General features: G+C 33.4%; 1 protein-coding gene across 2 annotated transcripts in view; it reads left to right on the top strand.

Annotated features, from left to right (window-relative positions):
• Positions 1-5,633: 5,633 nt before the first annotated feature.
• Positions 5,634-26,863, top strand: part of LOC148303158 (tetratricopeptide repeat protein 28-like) — a 151,050-nt gene continuing 129,820 nt past the window's right edge. For both annotated transcript variants that reach the window (XM_088270409.1, XM_088270408.1), the window contains exon 1: positions 5,634-5,950. The gene's annotated coding sequence lies outside the window, so the exon portion shown is untranslated. The remainder of the gene's footprint in view (positions 5,951-26,863) is intronic.

The raw sequence follows: 26,863 nt of genomic DNA, 5'->3' as shown, positions 1-26,863 counted from the left end.
AAAGAGTACCATCTTTGGAGCTCTGTTCACTATAAAATTTACTATTAATTTTTCATTGTTACTGAATAATGGAATGTGAAGATTTAACGTAGGTATCTACCTACATATAAATTTGTATTAGTATTTTTTTTATGAACTAACTAACTAACTAAGCATCACGCCGCTTCGCCAAAAGGGTAGGCAATGTGAATAGAACGCGACACCAATCTGTATTTGCAAACTAACTTCGCCTCTTACACATTCATGCATCTCCTCATATATCGCTCGCTTTCAAAAACGTCGTGTCTCAAAAATCGTCAATTTTCAGTTGTGCGTGTTTTCGGAATGCCCAGAAGATGTACTATATCCCAGCAAAAGCGGCATATTTTAAACTTAATATTTACCCGCTACAGGGCAGAAAGTGTTGTTTTTGCATTTTGAAGAAAAACTATTGTTTAATTATTTTTTTTAAATGTACTTTATATATATATACTACAAAGATTTTTCAAATGCAGAAAAAACATTCAAGTTTTACCTAAAAAGATCTGTTGCACAGTAAAAAGCTCAATAAGTGGCTTGATATTTATTTTGTATATTGTATTGTATTTTTAAACTTTAAAAACGATCTCCTGAAAAATAAAGTTTGATAAACTATGTAGTATGGTTGTCAATAATGGATGGAACGGTGTATGTCACACGTGTGTAAAGTAATCACTTAACCAACCTATAGTAATATACCCTGTAAATACTAAGACTTCCATATTCTTCTTCTTCTATGTTGAGGTGTCAAAAAATAAAATGATTTTACTTAAGAGGCACTTCTGTTATTATATTATACAGGATTTTTCTACATCATTGGTTGTCATTCATGGGTAGAATGATGAATGTTGCACGTGTATAAAGTGATCACTTACCAGTGTATGACTGGTTATAAACCCTGTAAATTCCCAGACTTGCATGTTCTTCTTCATCTTTGTTGAGATGTCAAAATGTTCAAGAGGGCCATTCAAATCACTTTTGCTTGGCAAGAAAATAAACATGAATGCAATTAGTCATTTTTAACAAGTCAATATATTATACTTCCTAGTTTAAAATCCTTCGGGATTTTTTCAGGGCAATATTAAGCTAGTAAGATATTAAATAGTCAGTGATGACGTTTTTGTTAAAAATGCACTTGGTCACATTCTCCTGTATGACTACGATATATCACAAAAGCACAGGGCCGAATGTTTCACAATTTACATGAAAAATGGGTGTATTTATGTTCGCTGGGGCCGACGGGCATCACAACAAAGTTGTTCGATCTTAACTAATGGGAAGGCTTATTATACTGATATTTATTACATGAAGACGCAATCAAGAAGGAAAGACAGAGCGACAGTTGCGTATTAATCATACGCAATGCATTTTTTACACGTAATCCTTTGCATCTTGACAGGTTATTGATTATAAAGATATTTTTTAATCTAATCAACGTATCAATTAAACGCCTGAATCCTTTCGGACTGCAATTATTACATGGTGAAATTGGACATCTTACTTCGTCAATATTACTTTTTCAACATTTTGAGTGTGTCCAAATACTTGTTCACAAAATCTGGATTATCTCCATACAGGAGTTATTTTCATATTATTTTTTGACATCTCATCAAAGATGAAGAAAAAAATGGAAGTCTAGGCGTTTCTTTTCATCTCACCAATAGATGTCTCTAGTGAAGTTATAGTGATTCAAGAATAATGTTTCAAAATTGGTACAGCGAGTTTTTCAGGCACCCTTTATTTGGCTTATTTTTATTTACAACATCATGTGTGTGATTATAATCCAAGATTCGGACCTTACATACTAGTAAAAGAGTTTCTGCTTAATAAAAAAAGCTTCTTTTCATCTCACTAATAGTTGTCTGTAATGAAATTCTTGTGATTCAAGAATAATGTTTCATAATTGGTTCATATATACATAGAACTTCCAAGAATTTGAGTAGTGTGGTTGTCAATAATGGATAGAATTGGTGAATGTTACACTGTGTAAAGTGATCACCTTAACCAGCCTATGACGGTCGTCAGCCCCGTTAATGCCCAAAATTTAATATTCTTCTTCATCTTTGATGAGATGTCAAAAAGAATATGATAATAATGTGTGTTAATAACTCATACAGGTATGCTCTCATACATAGTGGACATGCAAGGCATACGAAGGTATTTTCATCAACAGGTGAAAATACAAACTTATTTTACTTTAACTTGTATTTAAAGTATTGTTTAAATTTTCACCCGTTGATGGAAACCAAAATAATATTACTTTTTCATACTACATTTTTCATATGTTACACTTTAATGTTTTTTTTGGTGACTATCACCTTTTCAAAACCCTTTCATACTGCAATCTTTACATGATGAAGTAAAAAGGCGTACTTGGCTAATACCACCCTTTCAATGAACGATACTTTTATACTGCAATTTTTACATGGTGAAATTGAATGTCTTACTTCGTAAATATCACCTTTTCGGACTATAATTTTTATATATTACAATTGTACGTTTTTTGAGTGAATATTACACTTTTAATAAATAATACTTTCATATGAATTTGGTGAATACTATCCTTTCAATAAATAATCATTTCAGACTGAATTTTTTTATATGCTAATTGAACGTTTATTGGTAACTAACACCCCTTTAAATAATAATCTTCTCAGAATGCATTTTTTTTGTTGTTGTTGAAATTGAACGATTTCTTGGTTACCCTTTTAATAAGTAATGATTTTAGACTGCAATTTTATGATTTCTGTGAGATGTAAAGAAGCTTTTTATTAAGCAGAAACTCTTATATTAGTATGTGAGGTCTGAATCCTGGACATATAATCACACACATGAGAAACGCCAGAAAATACCATTTTCATTTTTATTATCAAGCTTATAATTTGACCAGATAATTTATTTACAACATTTTGAGTGTGAAAAAAAGCTTCTTTACATCTCACCAATAGATGTCTCTAGTGAAGTTCTAATGATTCAAGAACAAGGTTTCTAAATTGGTTCATATATATAGAACTTCCAAGAATTTGAGTAGTGTGGTTGTCAATAATGGGTAGAATTGGTGAATGTTACACGTGTGTAAAGTGATCACTTAAACCAGCCTATGACGGTCGTCAACCCCGTAAATGCCCAGACTTCCATATTCTTCTTCATCTTTGATGAGATGTTAAAAAATAATATGAAAATAACTCCTGTAATTCGAGATAATCCAGATTTTGTGAACAAGTATTTGGACACACTCAAAATGTTGTAAATACTTTTTGTAATTACATTAAATAAATCAAATTTAAAAATAAATCTAATTTGTACCTGTCTTAGTACAAAGTACTGTATATCACGCTAGGCATTCCACAAAATTGATATTAAGTAACTTCGCCAAGGAAAAATAACAATAATATTAAATATTTAAAGAATATTTATCATTGTGCTTTATCTTAGTTTTCGAATTAATGACCATTGCTTACCTTTTTAATATGAATACGAGTATAAATCGGTGCAACTTTGTTGCCATGAAAAATGAGTTTCAGATTTGGGTTTCGTGCTTATCCGTTCATTGAATTTCGCGAGGTTTATTATTTTTCAGTCTCCTCTGAATTTCATGCTATTTAAATGATCTACTATTATTTTTTGCACACAAACATCAAACTCTTGTGCAAACACTTTAAATGAATAGTATCCGGATTAAAAAAATAATATTCTAATTTAAAAATAAATAAATATGACTCGGTAATTACCATTTTGTATTTCATTATAAATAGTGATATTTATTATGTGAAAATTTTATTTAAAATATGTAGATTTTAATTACTACAATGTGACTGCTGAATACATTATTCTTTATATTATTTCAAGCATATCCACTCCCTTTTTGGAGCATATGGAATCCACAAACTGTCTCCAGGCTTTTCTGCCGGCCGCCAGCTCTCTTGCATCCTCCCAAATCAGATCCGCCTCCCGAAGTTCAGACTCAACTGCTGACGAATTGTCAGCAGTGGTCGTCCTGGGCGGCGCGAACCTGATGCTTTGTAAAAGAGGCAAACTTGATGGTGGCTCTCGGGAGGCATGCGGAGTACATGGCCAAGCCAACTGAATCACCTTTTCTTGACGATAGTTGTGACCAAGATTTGCTGCGTCCTACACCTTTTGTCATCATTCCTCACAAAGTCAAATCACCGCACGCCTAAAATTATTTGCAGACACCTATTCTCAAAGCTCAGTAGAGTCTGGGCCCTTGTAAGGTGCCATGTTTTACAGCCACGTAAGAAAATAGGAGCAATGCAGGCATGTGATAAATATTAACACTACTCGCATATAATAAACAATTTGTGTGGTTATAAGTGTGTGAATAGTTCTATGGTGGTGACGTGTAGTATTGTTTGGATGCTGTTGTTGTTATTGCCCTGACGAAGAGACGGATACGTCTAGGAACCGGTAGACAAAAATCTCGGAGAGTGGTTTCATACTAATATTGCTAATATTTTCGGAAAAAAAATATAAAAGTAAAACTTACTAACCACAAAGTAAATGCACTAAATATTTACAAAATTTTGACTGTGTCTAAAAACTTGTTAACAAATCTGGATTATCTTCAATTATAGGAGTAAGTTTTTGTATTATTTTTTGACATTTCATCAAAGATGAAGAAGAATACGGATATGACAGTCGGCAGCCCAGACTTCCATATTCTTCTTCATCTTTGATGAGATGTCAAAAAATAACATTAAATATTAAAAATATTAAGAAAAATATATATTTTTTATTTTATTGTAATCGTTAAAAATTAATTGGACGATGTGGATATTTTCCCGACAGTATTCTGACAATAATTCTTTAAAATAAGGTGTTTTTACTAACTTTCTGTGTTTTTTTTGTTGATTTTTGCTGCGTAAATATGAACCAGTGTTGTAAGAACCATAAATGTTTCCTAGATAGATTGCTCGTATGAACTATTGACAGACGTCAATTACACATAAAATACATTAATTTTATTCTCTGACAGAGGAAATATTATCTTAGTACGTACACTGTCAATCAGGATGGAGAGAATCATTCTCGGCAATCAGCCGAACTTAGGGCGGATCAACGCCTTTGAGATGCCGTTCAACTTTCTCACAACTGCCCCAAAAAGGGACGAATATCCGCTATCTTTGATAAGTCATTAAAATGGATATGTTTTGATTCTTTCGATATGGTGCCCGCTGCAGCTGGAGCCGTTTTAGAAAAGCTCATAGCAAGTGCAAGCAAGCAACAAAAAGCACCTCAACCAGGCGAGTATAGGTATTTCAACTTCTTATAGCCGGCATATTTTCAAGGTCAAGCTGGGGTCACATTCCAATATGGCGGACGCGTACGCATGCGCAACAGCCGCCCGAGAAAGAGACGGAAATACAATTTTGATCTCCGAAACGTAAATACAACACAAAGCAGCCAACCAATGCGTAAAAAGAGCATATCAATTGATCTTAAACTTCGAACGCGCGGATGGAAATGTGTATCTTTTTTACTTGGTGTTTTTACCTTGTTCGCACCTTGCTATCGGTCTGATACACCTGCATGCGCGCGCAGTCCAGATGGCGACACTCGCACGAACTTCAATCCAGTGTGGACACAGCCTTTCGGCGCGGAGGTAGCTGTCAAATATGCGTCCATTATTTTCCCTTTTACGTTGAAATTCACCACCAATCTTCGTAAACCTGCGACGAAAGCGTTCAAAACTTACTCTAGACTCGTTCTGCTGCGTTAGGAAGTAATATTTGCGGATGTATACTGTTGGGATTGTGCTATTTTCCCGGATCGGATGTTGTTTAGTGGTCGGTATTTGATTGCAATACAAGAATCCGTGTGTGCATGGTACCCGATAAAGGTATCTGAATTCTGCGAAGTTTTTGCGCCAATTGATTTAGTACATTTTGTGCGATTGTATGCAGTTTATTCCGTAAGTACTATATCCTTATTTCATTGCATACTTCAATTTTCACGTCAGCCTCCGGATTTAAATGGTTATCATATTTTCTTGACGGTAATGGTCAGCACGCTCAACAACCGTACTGGAGGTCCCGGGATCAATATCCAGGGGGAGTTTAAATAAATATAAGTGATTTTTTTACTTTAATCTTTGTTCAATATACCTGAAGTGGAGGGCTGATTACCTTTCCTTCAATAATGATCAAGATAACACTGCGTTTATATGATGCAGTACCCTATGCACCATCGCGTGTGGATAAGGGTTTGAAGAACATGTTTTCTTGCCATACATGAGGTTCTTGGTTCAACTCCAGATTAAATAAAAAATAAATAAAGTTATTTGATCAGATAATTTAAATAATAAGCTTAAATAATAAAAATGAAAATACTATTTTCTAGCGTTTCTCATATGTGTGATTATAATCCAGGATTCGGATCTCACATACTAATATAAGAGTTTCTGCTTAATAAAATCTTCTTTACATCTCACCAATACATGTCTCTAGTGAAGTTCTAGTGATTCAAGAACAAGGTTTCTAAATTTGTTCATATATATAGAACTTCCAAGAATTTGAGTAGTGTGGTTGTCAATAATGGGTAGAATTGGTGAATGTTACACGTGTGTAAAGTAATCACTTAAACCAGCCTACGACGGTCGTCAGCCCCGTAAATGCCCAGACTTCCATATTCTTCTTCATCTTTGATGAGATGTCAAAAAATAAATACAGTATTATATAAATTACCTCAGTGAATGAAATCTTAGCTCGAATGGTCCACATACCTCCATAATTTAATAAAAATTAAGATATATCTTACTACTATTACATCCATAACGCCGTTCCTGCAGGGGTAGGCAGAGAGGTTAGAACGCCACACTCGTCTGTCTTATAAATGTAGACTTATGACAACTCTATATTTTTTATAACTTAAACTTTTAACAACTTTATATTTTTTTGTCCGCCTCCGTAGTGTAATGGTCAGCATGCTCGCCTACCGTTCTGGAGGTCCCGGGTTCGATTCCCAGGGGGGTTTAATAAATATAAGTGATTTTTTCACTCTAATATTTATTCAATATTACACTGGACTGGTACCTGAATTGGAGGGCTGATCACCTTTCCTTCATGTGTAATCGATTGAGATAACACTGCGTTTATATGAAGCAGTGCACTATGCACCATTGGGGTGCGGTAAGGGATTTATTATTATTATTATATTTTTTTGTATTTTGAATTTTTACTTGTAAAAGCCCTCTGGGCGTTTGTGTGAATAAATAAATAAGCCCGCTTTTGTGCAAAAAGTTTATGCATAAAATAAATAAATGTAATATGGGCATAAATAAGTAGAATTTATTATCAAAGAACTTAATGAACACTTAATATGAAGATAGACATCTTTGAAACAATAAAATGGTGATGTAATACTTATCTCATTATAAATTTTACATTCTCAAGTGTTGATTGAGACAATCGTTGTTATTCATAGCTATAACCGTTTCGAAATAATATAAACCGTCTTATATAGGATGTATTACTGGAGGTTTGGTTTTTAAATTGGCAACATTGATTCTACAGACTGTCCATTTGACAGTCGACAGTTGATTTGTAGTTAGTACGTTTTGCCATTTCACCATGAAAAGAGTGAATGACCATTATGCACGTCGTACGTTCGGTGAATGGGCCGAAAACAATATGCAGCTTGATCCTCTTTTTCAACGCAAATTTTTGTTCATCGATGAGGCGCATTTTTGGTTAAATAGCTATGTCAATTAGCAGAGTTGCCGAATTCGGAGTAGAGAAAACCCAAAAACCTTCGTCTAGACGCCCTTACATCCATTAAAAGTCACTGTTTGGTGTGCTTTATTGGCAGGTGGAATCATTGGTATATATTTTTTTAAAGACGATGCCGGCCAGAATATTACGGTCGATGGATAGCGCTACAGCACCATGAATGCTGACTTCTTCGTATCTCAGTTGAATGGCATTGATGTGACAGAGCTGTGGTTTCAACAAAATGGCGCAATATGCCATTTAGCGGGTGCCACCATAAATTAATTGCGTTAAATTTGAATAAGTATACTTCTTAAAAAAAACACCATGTATAAAAATTTAAATGCAGGCTCATTAAGTATGCACATTTTTAAAGATCTTTATTTCAATTTTGCACAACTAAAAAAGTTGTTTTTTTATTGTATTTTAATTGACAAGGACATTCCAATCTATTTTAGATATTCAAATTAAATGAATCTGTTTATCATTCCATTCTCATGATAATTCAGTACGTATCATTGCTACCCGGTGAGATCAAAAATCATTTGGAGACCACAGGGGAAAAATAAGGAATGTGCAAAGAAATCACCGCAGTTTATGATAACCACATTCTTATCTAGATCCAGGTGTGATTTATTGATTGATTGAACATTAACTTTGTAGAATAACGTCAAGATTTAAATACAAAAATAAAACACTCGTACAAGATCACTTTTATTTATTTATTTTACAAAACATATTACATACATAAATTATATATATATTATATCCGATGAGTATTTTCTATTTCTCATTTTAGGATATGGGATTAAGGTTAACAAGACTGGAACACAAATAATAAAGTTACAAAAAAGTTTTTTTTTAAATAACCAAGACTAATACATGGCAAAATATAAAAACAGTAAACAGGTATAATAAATAGGCATAAGAAGCATATTTAAAATAAACAAATGAAAAAATATAACAAATGAGAAAATATAAAAAACACAAGGTAAAAAGAAAATAAGAAAATATGACTTAACACTTTATATATAAGTATGTATATCTTTCTATAAAGTATTTTTTCAGATCATTTATTTTGGATCCCCGAATGGGTTCTATTTTATATATGTCAGGCAGCTGGTTAATTTGGGTATAGGCAATATATTTTAAGGACCTTACTCCAAATTAAGTTGTGTTTATCGGCTCTACATGTATTTTGTTATGTCCTCGTGTATTATGATTATGATTATTATTATGTAATGTGAACACGACTTATTTCGAGAACAGCAATAATCAACAAGTGAAAATACAGACTAAGATGTAATAAATAATTTTGGTACCTAGATGAATTCATTGAGGTGGTATGGACATGTGGAGCAAATGGATAACGAGATAATGACTAAGAAAATATATGTGCGAAATGTGAGCGGGAACAGAACGAAGACGGCCGAAAAAGACTTAAATCTGTTGAATGATACGAGAATTTAAATACAAAAATAAAACGCTCGTATACTATCACTTTTTTACATGCAGAGCGAATGGATAACAAGAGAATGACTAAGAAAGTATATGTAGCGAATGGCGGAAAAACTTGGCACGATCAGATCAATCGGAACCTAAAATCTGGTGGTGTTAAAGGTCTGCATAATCTGAGGGCTTGTATGACTGAAGGATGTAAAGGAAGTGTCACGATATGGATGTGAAGGAAGCGAGGAGTTTGTGTCAGGATAGAATAGTGTGGTGTTCTATCCTCTCCCCTACCCCTGCGGGGAAACGGCGTGATGGTAGTAGTAGTAGTAGTTATTTTGATAGATTTGTAATTTGGACTGACAGCGGCGCTCTCCGTTGAGATTGTATTGATGTATCATTTATAAGTTGAATAATCCAGTGTGTGATGGGTTAAATAAATAAATAAATATTAATAAATATTATTAAATACGATGTCGAGTCACACTCAACATTGAACTGGTAAGGGTTAAAACGATAAACCACTATTTCAACATTTGCCAAATTATACTTATAATGAGAATGGAGGCCATTTTATTTTTCTTTGATTTCTTTGCGTTCCGCGGCCATATTTAATGAGGTAGAATAAATATAATGAACATAAATGCATATTTTTGTAGTAAATCGGCTTTAAAATCAATATTTACTTGAGTCTCGAGTTATGCAATTAATTGCTGTTATCAATAATATTTTTTCCCATATTATAATAACAGGATATTAAATTTAATTTTATATTGTTTGCATTTAACCGATGATGTTATTCATTAAAAATGCATTTTCACTTTTATTAGATATTGTTATTGGACTTAGAAAGTTTATCGAAATAAATTATTTAAAAATTTACTTTATATTTAACGGTAATTGATTATACAATAGTTACGAATGTTACTGGTAATTATACATATTAGCATACATTAGACATCGACGCATTGTCAAGCAACAAACCCGTTTCATTTAAATATTGAGATAATGTCTTAATTGTTTTCATATCGACATATGAATATTTAATTTTAGTTAAAATGTAGCAACTAAAAAGATACTATTTTTAATTAACGACAGGCGCCGTGGCGTTGGTACTTGTCCAAATACTTGTTCACAAATGTGGATTATCTTCAATTATAGGAGTATTATTTATTAGGATTCGGACCTCACATACTAATTAAAAGAGTTTCTGCTCAATAAAAAGCTTATTTTCATCTCACCAATAGATGTCTCTAGTGAAGTTCTAGTGATTCAATAATAATGTTTTAAAATTGTTCAATACTCTTTTGATCTAGGGGTGCGATATGGTGGACTTAAATCGATTTGACGTCAGAAGTGAGATTCTGTCACTCGATGTCAACTGTCTCATATTAACTAACCGTCAACAGTCGGCTCGTATTACGGTGGCCTACCATAAATAATAAGAAATATGCATAAAATCACTTTTAATTGCCACCTATATTTAAAGCTGTCCCACCGCATGCCTAGATCTGATACAGAAGCATCTAGGCTCCCTGACAGATCTGCTCTTGAAAAGCAATAAAAAAAAACTATAGTGCGAAGTTTATTGAAAATGTGAAACAATATAAAATTGTATCCCGATTTTACTGTGAATTTAAATTTTAGAACTTGCAATAAACCTGTCAATGCCAATCTCAAAAAATACAAGTTAATACATTGCCACCTTTATTATTTATTATTTTATTTTATTTTATATTTTAAGGAATACGAACAGCTACAGATACATGACAGTATACAAAAAATACACAAAGCCAATAATAGGTCTTCACAAATAGATACATGGTATATAAGAAACATTCATTCGCAAACAAACACACTCACACACACATACGCTCACATGGACACACTACACACATATACACATACGCTCACATGGACGCACTACATACATATACACACACGGACCCACACATACACATACACATATGCACAATTAACCATTATTCGAAAATTCATCATTGAAATGACGTTTGTAATACTTTATAACACTCGAAGTAAATGTATTGACCTGCTACGAATTTTGCCCGAATTCATTTTTGACACTGTGAAAAGTGATGGGTAAATTTCTTCTTTCATTGATTTATTGCTTCTAAAGCTCATATCTCGCTCGTTAAACTGCTGTCCTAGAACTCCATGCTCGAACACATTCAATGAAGTACGCATCAAATCTCGAACGGAATGATCACACTCCTAGTTTTGGGCGTTGAATTTGTAAATAATTATTACCAAATCATAAATCTGTCATAAATGTAGTTCCTTGCATTTTTTTGCTGTTGGTGGAGGTAAGAGAAAAACTAATGTACCAAAGGCAAAATAATGAATTGGACCAGTGATCGAGAGTCATTATATTAAGATTTCTAAAATTTTTAAATAATTTAATCGTGTATATGTCGTTAATGTCAATGTATCAGATGAAAATAGCAAAAAAGTATAAAAGTGAAGATTTGAAGCACATTTCCTTTCCTTCGTCTAATTAACGATTGAAAAAGTTAAAAAATATAGCGCAATGTTTTAAAATAAATATCAAGCCACTTATTGAACTTTTTACCGTGCAACAGATCTTTTTAGGTAAAACCTGAAGCTTTTACCTCTATTTGAAAAATATTTATGTATATTTTTAAAAAAATAATTAAACAATACCTTTTCTTAAAATGCAAAAACAACACTTTCTGCGCTGTAGCGGGTAAATATTAAGTAGAAATATGCCTTTTTTGCTGGGATATAGTACATTTTCTGCGCATTTCGAAAACATGCACAACTGAAAATTGACGATTTTTGATTAATGACTTTCTTAATAGGAGTGAGCGATATGTACGAGTATGTATGTAGGTACTGTATTGTTACTACGTACTTTGTTTTTATTGTGACTACGTATTTTAAAAAAAATGTTTATGATGAAAGCAAAACGCTTTTTACACAAATTAAGTAAATTAAGTAGTATGTTGACATTAATGCATTCTATAATATCACTCACTCCTTTCAAGAACGTCATGAATCAAAATTCGTCAAATTTCAGTTGTGCATGTCTTCAAAATGCCCAGAAAATGAACTACATCCCAGCAAAAGAGGCATATTTTTAACTTAATTTTTACCCGCTACAGGGCAGAAAATGTTGTTTTTGCATTTTGAAGAAAAGGTACTGTTTAAGTATTTTTTTAAAATTTATTAAATATTTTTCAAATGGAAAAAACCTTCAGATTTTACCTAAAAAACTGTTGCACTATAAAAAGTTTAATAAGTGGCTTGGTATTTATTTTTAATACATTGTGTTATATTTTCGAACTTTAAAAACGTTCTCCTGAAAAATCAAGTTTTTTGATTTATGACGTTCTTGAAAGGAGTGAGCGATATGTTCTTCATTAATTAATTTTCACAAAAATTAAATTGAAATAAAAGTTTACGAGATACTAGCGAACGACTCAAGTAGAGGGCTTCAAATCTCAAATAATTTGTAATCGTAGCAATTATGGCTCAATGTTCCGGAGCTGTAATAATTCATTGAATAATATAAGACAAACTTGGCATAAAATCACCATAAATCATCTCGCTGAACGCGAGGTTACGAGAAAACCTACTAATGTTTATTGGATTGACTTTCCAATAAACTTCAGTAAACGCTACAAACCGGTAAATAACCGTATTAATTCTTCTTCTTCATCTTCTTGCTCAATGCTGAGCGTCGTGGTCTTCTGGAATGTCAGGCACTTGGTGCACAAGTCCTCTCCATTCTTCCCGGTCCTGGGCCAACTTGATGGCAGCGTTTAGCGAGGATCCGGTTAATTCCTTTATTTGGTCTGTCCATCTTGTTGGAGACCGTCCTCTTGCCCGCTTGCCTTCAACTGTACCTGTTACTACCAGTTTTTCAAGACTCTTCTCGTTCTTTCTGGCGATATGCCCAAAGTAAGACAGAATCCTTTTCCTGCAAGTCGTGGAGAGTCTTTCTATTAATTATTTTATTTACCGTATTAATTATTTTTTTAAAAGAGAAATATTTGTGTTTTTATTATTTACACAAATATTTCAATTTCATGCTGTTTCTGTGAGCCTTGGCGGCTCATTATTAGAAATAGGTATCAAATTGTGGAAGAGTGGGTTCGAACCGAGAAACTTTGACTTAAGCGTCCGTGACACTAACCACGGGACCACAAACCCACACATTTATACATATTTTTTTTAAAAGGAATAATCCGCATTTTAATAGCAGGAATAACCTCTGTTTTAGAGGCTGGTATGAATTTTTCTCATACATGCAGGCTAACATTGCTTAAGACATTTTTGCAAAAAAAAAATTACTTGTTAAATACCAAATATAAAAATAAATATTTTTAACACTCCTTATTTATCATCTACTTATAAACGATCAAGATAACACTGCGTTTATATGACGCAGTGCCCTATGCACCATTAGGGTGCTGATAAGGGTCTTATTATTCATATTATTATTTATCATTCATCGGTCACTTTTTTAAGTATAAAAAATACATTTACAAATATTTTTTTTATATCGTACCGATTTTCTGCAGGGGTAGGCAGAGAGAATAGAACGCAACACCAATTTGTCTTTGCAAACAATCTTTTCATCTTCCACGTTCATTCATCTTCTCATACATACCCACAGATCATTATTATTTACTCGTATTTTTCGTTAATCGCTTCGGCAGCCACTCTGTGGTAATATCTATCCATTCTTAAGTTAAGTTTTATTTTATTTTTTTATTTTATTTTTATTTATTCGGGAACTGTACAGCTTACATATAAAAAAATGATATAAAACAATAGTTACATTAACAATAATAAACATTACATTACACTGACAAAAAATAGTTACGTAAAAAAAAGCCAATTAAACAATTTCACAATTATGTTATAAAACTATTAAAAAACATTCAGAGTTAAACAAAAAACAAAAAAGGGTATTTTATAAAAAAAAATAGATGTAGCAGGAAGGAGAAGGAAAGGAGAGGAATTAATAAAGGGTGGTTAAAGGATTTTTTTTTTTCTAGGTAAGAAGTTAAAAAATATATTTATAAATATACATACATATATATATATATATACATACGCATACATACACACATATATATACATATACATACATATACACATTCAATTATATATACAGAAAAAAAAAGTTTTGCTTGTTAAATACCACTATTTTTATGTGACACGTGTTTCGATGCGTTCCGCATCATTTTCAAACACCGTACGTGAAACTTGGTCTAATCTTGAAAATGATGCGGAATGCATCAAAACAATTAGATTTTGGGTGTATTTACCAAGAAAAGAAAAACTGTAATTAAAAATGATTATTTTCTATCACAGTTACTTACTTACCAATTGGAAAATCGAGAATAACTGAAACATGTGCTTTCTCTTGTATTTCTTCCCCTTTAATCAGACTGAGTCACAGAAAGCATGGCCGGGTACAGCTAGTAAAAAACTAAAATATTTGTTCCTAAAAGAAAGTCAAAGTATTTGTCCGCCTCCGTAGTGTAATGGTCAGCACGCTCGGCTACCGTTCTGGAGGTCCCGGGTTCGATTCCCAGGGGGTAAAATAAATATAAGTGATTTTTTCACTGTCATATTAATTCAATATTACCCTGGACTGGTACTTGAAGCGGAGGGGTGATCACCTTTCCTTCATGTGTAAATGATCAAGATAACACTGCGTTTATATGATGCAGTGCCCTATGCACCATTGGGGTGCGAATAAGGGTTTTATAAAAGAAAGCATGGATATTCAGAGATCAACGCAAGGAAAAGACAGAAACCTGATTTTAATGGGTTTTTTTTTCACGATTTTTTCAACTATGAGAAATGAATGGTTTTTAATGATTCTATCTGACAGTCGAATGATGCTGTAAGTTGTTTATTTTATTAACTTTTCTTTTAGTTTCATAAATTTGTATTTATTGTATATAGATAAACGAGAAGTATTGACTTTTTAGTGATGGGAAAACAGCGGGAGATTATGAATTTGTACAGTATCTTATGAGTATATTACACGGTCTTGTTATGTGCGTAAATTCATATTAATGACCCATTTATACGTCAATATTTATTTACTAATAAAAAGTTACATATTGGTGATATAAATATGAGACCCATTGGCGTTTTAATCTATGGGCATTCGGCTATGGTAAAGTGAATCTTTAATATGTAATCTCGACTAGTTTAGAGAACTACACATGTTCTCATCAAAAAGCGATCTGTAAAGGGTACTTGCAAATATCTCATCCCTGTAAAAAGACAGACTTCCATATTCTTCTTCATCTATGTTGATATTAATTTATTTATTTTATTTGTTTGTGAATTATTCAGCTTGTACATTCTTTCGAACCCTTATCCGCACCCCAATGGTGCATAGGGCACTGCATCATATAAAATGCAGTGTTATCTTGATCGTTAACACACGATGGAAAGGTGATCAGTCCTCCACTTCAGGTACCAGTCCAGGGTAATATTGAATAAATATAAGAGTGAAAAAATCACTTATATTTATTAGACCCTCCTCTGGGAATCGAACCCGGGACCTCCAGAACGATAGCCGAGTGCGCTGACCATTAAACTACGGAAGCAAACTGCTTCGCTTGTCCATTATTCATATAAAAATAAGTTTGAGAGACAATGATAAAATCTAATTAAATAATTCCGTGATGTGATAAAAATGTAAAAAAATAACTCCCATAGGAGAAAACCCAGGATTTGTGAACAAGTATTTACACTTTAAATATTGTACTATTTTTAAATGTAAATCATTATCTTATCCCACAAAGTTAAAATGTAATCAGAAAATTATATGTATTATTTAATGTTTAAACAATATTTAAGGCCGAGATCTCGGCCGTTCAAAACACAACGCGTTCGGCCACGCTGAGGGCTGGATGTCTAATCAAGCTCAATTTTTATTTAATGATATATATTACTATATTTTTATCATATTTTTTAACTTCTTTCATTTCAATAACTCATTTGTTGGCAAAATCAAATATTTATTTCGAAGTAAAACTATTTTTTTCAGTACAAAAATGATATTCTATGCAAAAATTAAATTACGTTAAATGTTACCTGTGTTTAAAGGAAATTTCGTAGCGATTTATCGTATATTGCGCCTTAACTCTTATGAGCCTAAACTATTTTCCCCTGTTATATTTTCGGATCTGATTTCATTCTTTGGGCGTGTCGATGTATCATAAGGTTTTATGGAAGAAAAAAATGGTTATATCGAATAAATTCCCATAGTGAAATAAAATCGCCTATAACGTAAAAATTATTATACCTGTAAAGTTTAACTGTATATTTATCCGGCAAATTGTCAGAGGATTGTTGAAGTATAAAACATATTGTAGTAAGGCACTACCAGTTATCACTACCAGTTGTCACTGCTGACTTATTTTTTTTCTCTAGTACTTGGAAAAGGACTTGAACTCATTGTTTATAAAATTAACTTTATAAAATTTGACAATTTTTTTAATTATTAGTACACTTTAACCTACCGGTTTCGACAAGAACCTTGTCTTCATCAGGGTTTATTAAATTCTAAAACATTAAAAAACATGAAAATACTCATAGTTAATTACATTCCCGTACCAAAAATTTAAACACAAGAAGTGTGACAAAACCCACCGGTTTCGACAAGAACCTGATGATGACAAGGTTATTGTCTAAATATTGTTCTTGAATCACTAGAAAAAAATTAATTTAAACCAATTTTGAAAAAAAAAAATTCAAAATTAGTTCAAATATATAGAACTTCTAAGAATTTGATTAGTGTGATTATTAATAATGGGTAGAATTGGTGAATGTTACACGTGTGTAAAGTGATCACTTAAACCAGCCTATGACGGTCGTCAGCCCCGTATGGCCAGACTTCCATATTCTTCTTCATCTTTGATGAGATGTCAAAAAATAACATGAAAAATACTCCTATAATTGGAGATAATCCAGATTTGTGAACAAGTATTTGGACACACTCAAAATGTTGTAAAAGGATTATTACTGCAAAAAAAGTCTTTGGCATTTGCGTAAGAAAAAATCTCAGTGCTAAAACGGTCGAGGTTGGCCTTCTCTGGCTTATCGTATCACATGCAGTGGTTTCCTAGTGCGCACGCACATAGATCTACTAGATGCCAGGGTTTATCGGACGGAGCTTGCCGATTGCCACACCGCGCACGTTCCTAGGGCCGTCATTAGGGGCGATGGAAACGCGAGATGCTCGGATACATTGTACAGCATCCCGCGGGCGATCTCCGCCATCTGCATTCCTGGGGAATGATCCTTCATCAACACTATCACGATCGTGGAGTTCGGCCGTTTGCACTCGTCAACGTTTGACATTTCAAAATACATTTATGATTTTAAAAAATAACGTGATAATAAAGATTGATTGATGAAGATACATTACAGGAAGGAGAGTGAATGCCGGGAACAGAACTAACGGTGCACTGAATTGAATGAGGAGACGCATGAATGTGGAAAAGGCGAAGTAAATTTGCCTTAAAAAAAATTGAATACAAAGGATTTTTTACAACATTTTGAATGTGTGAGTAGTGTGGTTGTCAATAATGGGTAGAGTTGGTGAATGTTACACGTGTGTAAAGTGATCACTTAAACCAGCCCCGTAAATGCTCAGAATTCCATATTCTTCTTCATCTTTGATGAGATGTAAAAAAATAATATTCAAAGGATTTCGTTAATTGATCGGTAGTCACAAAACTTGGCACCAGTTTAGGAGTCGAAATAATCGGCGGGTATGTATGAGGATATCCATGAATGTGGAAGTGGCGAAGAATGTTTGCAAAGACAGATTGGTGTGGCGTTCTATTCTTTCTGCCTACTCCTGCAGGGAAGCGACGTGATGGTTAGTTAGTAAGTTAAGTCAGTTTTATATTCTAAGCGGTCAATACACGTTGAGAGCAATCTATCATTTCAACACGTCCCTTCGTTGATCCAACCATTACAAAAGGCACCAATCTAATAGAGAAATTGTCGACAGTGGCAGTATGGGCGAACACGCTGCTCCGTTCAATTTGTATCGGACACGATTTGGTAATTCAAAAATGTACAGTAAAACCTCGATATAACTGACTCATTGGGGGGAGAAGGTGTTAAAGACAAAAGTCCGTTTTATTAAAAATAAATCATAAATAATAGTATATTTAGTCATATTTAAAAAATAATATTTTTTATTTTATCTGTCCGCCTCCGTAGTGTTATGGTCAGCACACCACCGTTTTGGAGGTCCCGGGTTCGATTCCCAGAGGGGGGTCTATTAAATATAAGTGATTTTTATCACATTAATATTCATTCAATATTACCCTGGACTGGTACCTTAAGTGGAGGGCTGATCACCTTTCCTTCGTGTGTTAACGATCAAGATAAGACTGCGTTTATATGATGCAGTACCCTATGCACCATTGGGTGCCAATGAGGGTTAGAAGAATATGTTAAAAATAAATATTTTTTTTATTTGGTATTCAACAAGTAAAACTCATATTATGAACTCATCATAAATATTTATTTTTTTGCAAAAAAGTCTTGAAAAGCAATCTTAGCCTATTACACTATTGGGATGCGGATAAGGGTTCAAATGAATGTTATTTTTAAATTTGACTTCAACCTTCTTTTTGTGTCTAGTATTGAACAAAGGCCTCCCTTTTGGACTTTCTGTGCAGGCCTACCACTTTTCTAATGTCCATACTGGTGCCTAGCCACGCTTTTGCAATCTGCTCTAGGCCTCCAGTCAAGCATCTTTTTCATCCACCTTTAATGAGAATTGTGAGCCTACTAAACTGAGCACAGGCAATAAAAATTTGGAGCAATTGTGCTATTTTCACAAAACTAGACCTTTTTCCGCGGCACATCAATTAATCACTACGGTACACAAGTGTGTCGCGGCACACACTTTGCAGAACAATACTCTGTTTCACATTTCGCTCACTCCTTTCAAGAACGTCATAAATCAAAAAACTTGATTTTTCAGGAGAACGTTTTTTAAGTTTAAAAATATAATACAATGTATTAAAAATAAATATCAAGCCACTTACTGAACTTTTTACTGTGCAACAGATCTTTTTAGGTAAAACCTGAAGGTTTTTTCTCCATTTGAAAAATATTAAGTATATTAAAAAAAATAATTAAACAATACCATTTCTTCAAAATGCAAAAAACAACACTTTCTGCCCTGTAGCGGGTAAATGTTAAGTTAAAAATATGCCTCTTTTGCTGGGATATAGTACATTTTCTGGGCATTCCAAAAACATGCACAACTGAAAATTGACGAATTTTGATTTATGACGTTCTTGAAAGGAGTGAGCGATTTATCCGGAAAAAACAAAATCAGAATCCAAGTACTTGGTGTAGCTTCAGTTCTTCCGGTTCCTCTGTCCATTATATCGAGGTTTTACTGTACGCACTGCAGGCCCGAAACGTCTAAAAATGTAATACGTGAAAGTCGAATTGAAAGATTCCGTATAGTTACGGGCCGTAATTGCGAGAAGCCACGTGTAATAACAATAATTAAATCAATCAATAAATCTCCCAATTGTTGGTCGTGACGGTGCGATTACAATTTTGGTTGCGTTCTTATTGCTAGAATTACCGAATTATCTTAGGTAATAGCAAACTCAAAAACAACATTTTGAGTGTGTCAAAATACATGTTCAGAAATCTGGATTATCTCCAGTAAGAAGTATTTTTTTCATATTATTTATTGATTCGGCATTAACTTTGTGGAATGACATGATTATATTATTAAAATTTAACACTTGAATATACCATTTTAATGAGTTTTGTTTATATATACAACTAGTTTCGAAAACGACAGATGTTTTCGTCTTTTGGTACAAATTAAAACTGTTTTAATTTGTACTAGAAGATGAAAACATCTGTCGTTTTCGAAACTAGTCGTATATATAAATAAAACTCATTAAAGTGGTATATTCGAGTGTTTAATTTTTATAAAATTATTTTTTCATCACTTTATACACATTTAACATCTACCAATCTACTTATCATAACATTTTGTGTGTCTCCAAATGCTTTTTCAGAAATCTGGTTTATCTAAAACTAGGAGTTTTTTTTTACATTATTTTTGTCATCTCTTTTTTGAAGAATATGGAAGTCTGGGCATACACCAATTCTACCCATGATTGACAACCACACTACTCAAATTCTTGAAACTTCTAGACATATTGATCAATCTCGTGTGAGTTCACAACAGCCATCTATGTTGGAATGAGGAACGCTTTTATTACGCAGAGACTTTTTTTATTTATTTTTTATGAGGTCCTTTTATTTGTAAATGTCGAGACTTCCATATCCTTTTTCATCTATGTTAAGGTATAATTTTTTTTGTGTCTTCGTTGCCTTTCCCACCTAACGACATCTTCAATCTCGCATATTTCTCTTATCCTGGTGTTCCTTATTCTATCTCGTAGACTCTTGCCAGATATGCTTATTAGAGTCTTCATTTCTGACACTCTTAGCGCGTTTTTGTTACTGCGGTGTCCGCTCTGCATTCGATCCCATATGTCGTGATGTGTCGCACACAAGTTTTGTATATTTTGATTTTGCTGCCGATCTTTATTTATTTTAACTTCATTCACATAAAAAAGTACATTAGCGGGCTTATTGCTAAAAAGCAATATCTTCCAACCAACCAAAAACAGACTAAGGCTATTGCTCAAAACGTTTGATACCATTTGATACCATATATAGCTATATCATATATAACCCAAGAATTAACAATAAATATGGGAGTCGAATACTGTAATATATCGTCACGAACATTTTTAATTTGTTGCCGACGGATGTTAGATGTCAAAATAAAATATGGAACAAAGGCAAAATAAAGGAATGGGTAAATGATCAAGAGTTAATTTTATAAAAATTGTAAAATGTTTATATTCTTTTTTTTGTGTGCACATGTATATTAGGTTAAAATCGTCAAAAACAATAAAAAATGTATAAAAAAAGAACTCCACTGACAAGACACACAAGGTGGCTTGGTGGGTCACTGCAAAAAATTCTAAATATGTAAAAATTGTGATTTAAATACAAATATTTTTTAAATCAGAGGGTAGATAGTACTTAAAAAACATAAATTACAAATTGATGATAGTAAGGAAGGCAAAGGAAAAACGGAATTTAGGGAAAGAGGTAGAGGGAAAAACTAAGAGTCTTCATGACAGGGTTTTTCCGTATAGAATTTTCAGGCACGTATAGAATTTTCAGGAATTTCCCGAGATGACTGCAGCCTTGTTTACTTGCCCCATTACTTCACATTGCAGATCCGTTCGACCACACAGGTCCACACCCAGATATTTGAACTTTTCGATATCTGGGTGTCGGTATTTCTAGCGTTAAAACGGCATTGCTCTCTGCCCGTTGGTCTCACGATTACCAAATACTAAGGAGAATTCCTCCATGAATGGTCGTGGGTTAATAGCAACAGCGAGTAAGTCATATAGAGTACAAGTATAATAAAGTATGATGTAAGATTTATAATTAATGATCAAGTATCTAATCAATGTAACAGGAAACCATATCGGTTACCGTTAATTCGTGAAAGAGATGTTCAGAAATAATTAATTATAATTACCCGGACAATTACGTGAGTTTTGTTCGCCATTCATCGAATAATGCCTGATATTACTTTTTGGGCTTCCTTTGTACCAAAAACTGGAACCTCCCTCTTAATTTACAATTTGTATTTTTAAAATAGAATTACCTTCCCCGTTTATTGATTTACAGGTTGAATCAGACCACACATCTCGCTCTATTTTATAGGGAATCATACGATAATAGGGTAAACGGAAGTATTATTGGCACCTTCCTGATCACAACACTACTGACGTCATATGTCAATATAATATTATCTTATTTTATGACATCTCAACATATATGAAGAAGAATATGGAAGTGTAAGCATTTAAGGGGCAAACGACCGTCATATGCTGGTTTAAGTGATTACTTTAAACACGTGTAACATTCAGCAATTCTACTCATGATTGACAACCACACTACTTAAATTCTTGGAACTTCAATATGTATATTGTTCAAATTCGAAACATATTGCTTGAATCACTCGAATTTCTCTAGAAAAATCTATGGTGCGATGAAATAAGCTTTTTATTGAGCAGAAACTCTTGCATTTGTATGTGAGGTCCGAATCCTGGATTATAATTACATACATGAGAAGCGCTAGAAAATATCCTTTTAATTTTATTACTTAGCTTAAAATTTGACCAGTCAATTTATTAACAACGTTAAGTGTATTTGAACATGTATTTGGAGACATTCAAAATGTTGTGAATATTATATATCCCTCACTCCTTTCAACAACGTCATATATAAAAAATCGTTAATTTTCAGTTATGCATGTTTTCGGAAAGCCCAGAAAATTTACTATATCCCAGCAAAAGCGGCATATCTTTAACGTAATATGTACCTGCTACAGGGCAGAAAGTGTTGTTGTTTTTGCATTTTGAAGAGAAGGTATTGTTTAATTATTTTGTTTAATAAACGTAATATTTTTCAAATGGAGAAAAAACATTCAGGTTTTACCTTTCAACATCTGTTGCGCAGTAAAAAGTTTAATAAGTGGCTTTATAATTATTTTTAATACATTTTATTCTATTCTTAAACTTTAAAAACGATCTCCTGAAAAATCAAGTTTTTTGAAATATGGAGTAGTTGAAAGGAGTGAGAGATATGTGTCTAATGTATTTCTAAATCAATCGAATTTAGTTTTAACTCTACTTTGATGGATTATTTCTATGTTTTTAATTTAATAAGTTCTACAAAAAATATTAATTTCCTTCTCATATTAATTAATATCCGCGTTGCAAGGTTTATGGTGTCTGTAAGAAGGATTTCACATACTTACGCGATGTATTAATGTGTGTGTTAAATACTTAAGTAAATTACGCGGCAAGAAATGTTCCTTTGAGATAAATAACAGCGGTTCAAACCGGAAATTCGTGCATGGGAACATTTATTGAAACATACGAGCATCCGAGGTCCTTTTACTGTTTTAAATATTATTTAATCGTTACTTTTACGGTACTGGATTGATTTCGAGAAATAATTTCCTTAAACGCTGTTACGAATAGCAGAATTTCTGTATTTTTTACCCTAACTTCAATTTGTTGAGAGTTTTAATAACAGGCTTTGTGGTGTAGTTGGATAGAAGTTCGACTGCGAAACTGGTGTTGCGGATTCGATTCTTACCAATTGCAAAAGGGAATCAGGAGATTTGTTTTCAGTTGGTCTGGATGTTTTAATGTATAATATGTAAATAGTACATTTTTATTATTTTTAATAGACATTTTTTTAAATAAAGGATTAATACATATAGTTTCTATTTTTCTGAAAGGCTAGTCTACAGGATGGTAAGAATACGGAAGGGAGATGTGAAAAAATCATCTTTAACACCCATACATTAACTTTGAATATTACTAGAATTATTTTTTTCGAAATCGAACCTGTGACGAGAGTTTCTCAGTCGATCATTTACCCAACTACACTACGGCGCTTCACGAAATATGATTACTCTAGTATATAGTACGATGTCTTCAGTAAGTACATATACTTTGGTACGTAGTACTAATATTTTAGTATGGAGCACGAATATTTCAGTTTGTAGCACGTATAATTCAGTAGGTATAATACTTAGCCTACATATACTCTAGTTTATAGTACGACTAGTTTAGTACATAATTTATGAATACTTCAGCACGCAGTACGAATAATTCAGTAGGTACTTAGCTTACGTATACTCTAATCTGTAGTACGACTAGTTCAATACGTAGCTTAGGAATATGTCATTACGTAGTACGAATAATTCAGTAGTCAAGTAGCTTATGTATACTCTAGTACGTAGTACGACTAGTTCAGTACTTAGTTTATGAATATTTCCGTACGTAGTACGAATAATTCAGTGGTTATGTAGCATACGTATACTCTTGTACGTAATACGACTAGTTCAATATGCAGCTTACGAATACTTCAGTACGTAGTACGAATAATTCAGTAGGTACGTAGCTTACGTATACTCTGATACATAGAACGACTAGTTTAGTACGTAGCATACGAATATTTCAGTACATACGTAGCTTTATGTACATATACTCTAGTACGTACTACGAGTAGTTCAGTACGTAGCTTACGACGTACGTACGTAGCTTACGTATACTCGAGTACGTGATAGAATAGTTCAGTGCGAAGCTTACGAATACTTCAGTACATATGTAGTACGAATGAGTCTCACTTACTCAGTCTATATCCGCTCCCCGTAGGGAGTATGTGGAGTCCACAAACCACCTCCAAGCTCTTCAGTAAGTGGCTAATTATTAGCCTGTTTGAACTATCTACTCACATCAAAAATATATGATTTGATGATGATGTAATACACTAGTTATTATCCATTGATTTAGGAGATCGCACAGATACTTGATGTGTGTATGGTCGTATTTATTTCCCATGTTGCCAGCCTGTCAGAAATTGTCCAAAGTTCGATGTGTCCTTGTCAACGTTAGAAACAAGTCCCAATTAAAATAAAACAGATTAACTGGAAAGATTATAGGAAAAAAAACCTGTAAGCAAGATTAGCTCTGTCCGAGTGTGGTCTGCGTGATTAGATTATAATGAAGCATTTGTTGATACATACATTTCCAATCGATTTCTCGTATCTCTGATCAAATTGGTATCCGTCTTACGCTGAGTTGACATATCGCTCACTCTTTTCAAGAACTTCATGAATAAAAAAACTTGATTTTTCAGGAGAACGTTTTTAAAGGTTAAAAATGTAATACAATGTATTAAAAATAAATATCAAGCCACCTATTGAACTTTTTACTGTGCAACAGATCTTTTTAGATAAAACCTGAAGGTTTTTTCTCCATTTGAAAAATAATTTATACATTTAAAAAAAATAATTAAACAATACATTTTCTTCAAAATGCAAAAACAACACTTTCTGCCCCGTAGCGGGTAAAATATGCCGCTTTTGCTGGAGTATAGTACATTTTCTGGGCATTCCGAAAACATGCACAACTGAAAATTAACGATTTTTGATTTACGACGTTGTTGGAAGGAGTGAGTGATATGCTCGTCGGCGAGCTGCTGTGTTGGATTAAAATTATTTCTTTAAAAAATATAACCTTTTACTTATTTATTATCACCCCTTCGACATTTATGCATCCCTGATACAAAGTTCTTCATTATCACCCCTTCGACATTTATGCATCCCTGATACAAAGTTCTTCAAAATCAGTTCTTCATTATCACCCCTTCGACATTTATGCATCCCTGATACAAAGCCACCGATTATTCCAATTCCTCACATGTGATCGCTTTCATGTATTTGACATCATCATGTATTTGACATGATCATGTCAGTCCACCTTCGTGGTGTAATGGTTAGCGTGTTCAGCTACGGAGCTGGAGGTCCCAGGTTCGATTTAAGGGACGGGTGAAAATTTTGTTTTCGTGATTTACACTCGAATATTTATTTAATATTACCCTGGACGGGTCCTTAAGCGCAGAAGTGATCAACTTGGTTTCATGGGAGTAACGCTCAAGATAACACTGCCTCAATACAATGCAGTGCCCTATGCACCTTGCGTGCGGTAAAAATCACAAATATTTATTCCCTGGGAATTGGTCCCTGGACATTCAAGTACGGCAGCTAAACACGATAACTATTTCACCGTGGAGGCGGACTAATTTACGGGTCATAAGCCATGCAAATACCCAGACTTCCATATTCTTCTTCATGTTAAAATAATAATTATAATAAAACCCTTATCCGCACCCCAATGGTGCATAGGGCACTGTGTCTTATAAACGCAGTGTTATCATGATCGTTTTACACATGAAGGAAAGGTGATCAGCACTCCGCTTCAGGTACCAGTCCATGGTAATATCGAATAAATATTACAGTCAAAAAATCACTTATATTTATTTTTACCCCCCTTGGGAATCGAACCCAGGACCTCCAGAACGGTAGCCGAGCGTGCTGACCATTACACTACGGAGGCGGACAAAAAAATATATCAATAAAAAATCTGAGACTCAATTTTTTTTAAACATTTAAATTAAATCATTGGTCCTAGACAAGATCCCTGTGGAATTCCAAGTGCTTATACCTTAATTTTTGCCTCATTGTATATAGCCTTCGATCCGGTTTTATGGGGTTCCTAAACACATCGTTAAAAAATTACAGATATCTTTTTATCGGTATTCGATACTATTATTTCTAGTCGAATCAAGTATCAAATTCGAATTAATCTTCCAGCTAATCGATTTTTCTAGCCGTTTGATGGGAACGTGGCTCCAATTCGTGTCATGCGATATCTTCAAAGAATTCATCGCGCATTCCTCGCTCGTTTGATTGCGCATTAAGAAATCTGTTACATATTCGATTAAGTTCGTGTTCTTGTGATGGGTCATTTATTCGGGGTTCCGGAGAGGTGCCGTGGCGTAGTTGGTTGGACGCTCGGCTGGGAATCTGGCGTCCCAGGTTCGATTCCCGCAAATGGGCTAAAGAAATATTTATTTCAAATTGATGATTGTTATGTATTAAATTATGCGCTATATTAAAATTAAAAGTAATATTTTCAGGC

Source organism: Brachycentrus maculatus, unplaced genomic scaffold (assembly GCF_059751285.1).
Source record: "Brachycentrus maculatus isolate JH-2025_06_01 unplaced genomic scaffold, ASM5975128v1 h1tg000384l, whole genome shotgun sequence".
NCBI lineage: Eukaryota > Metazoa > Arthropoda > Insecta > Trichoptera > Brachycentridae > Brachycentrus > Brachycentrus maculatus.
This window is presented reverse-complemented; position numbering and strand designations above follow the sequence as displayed.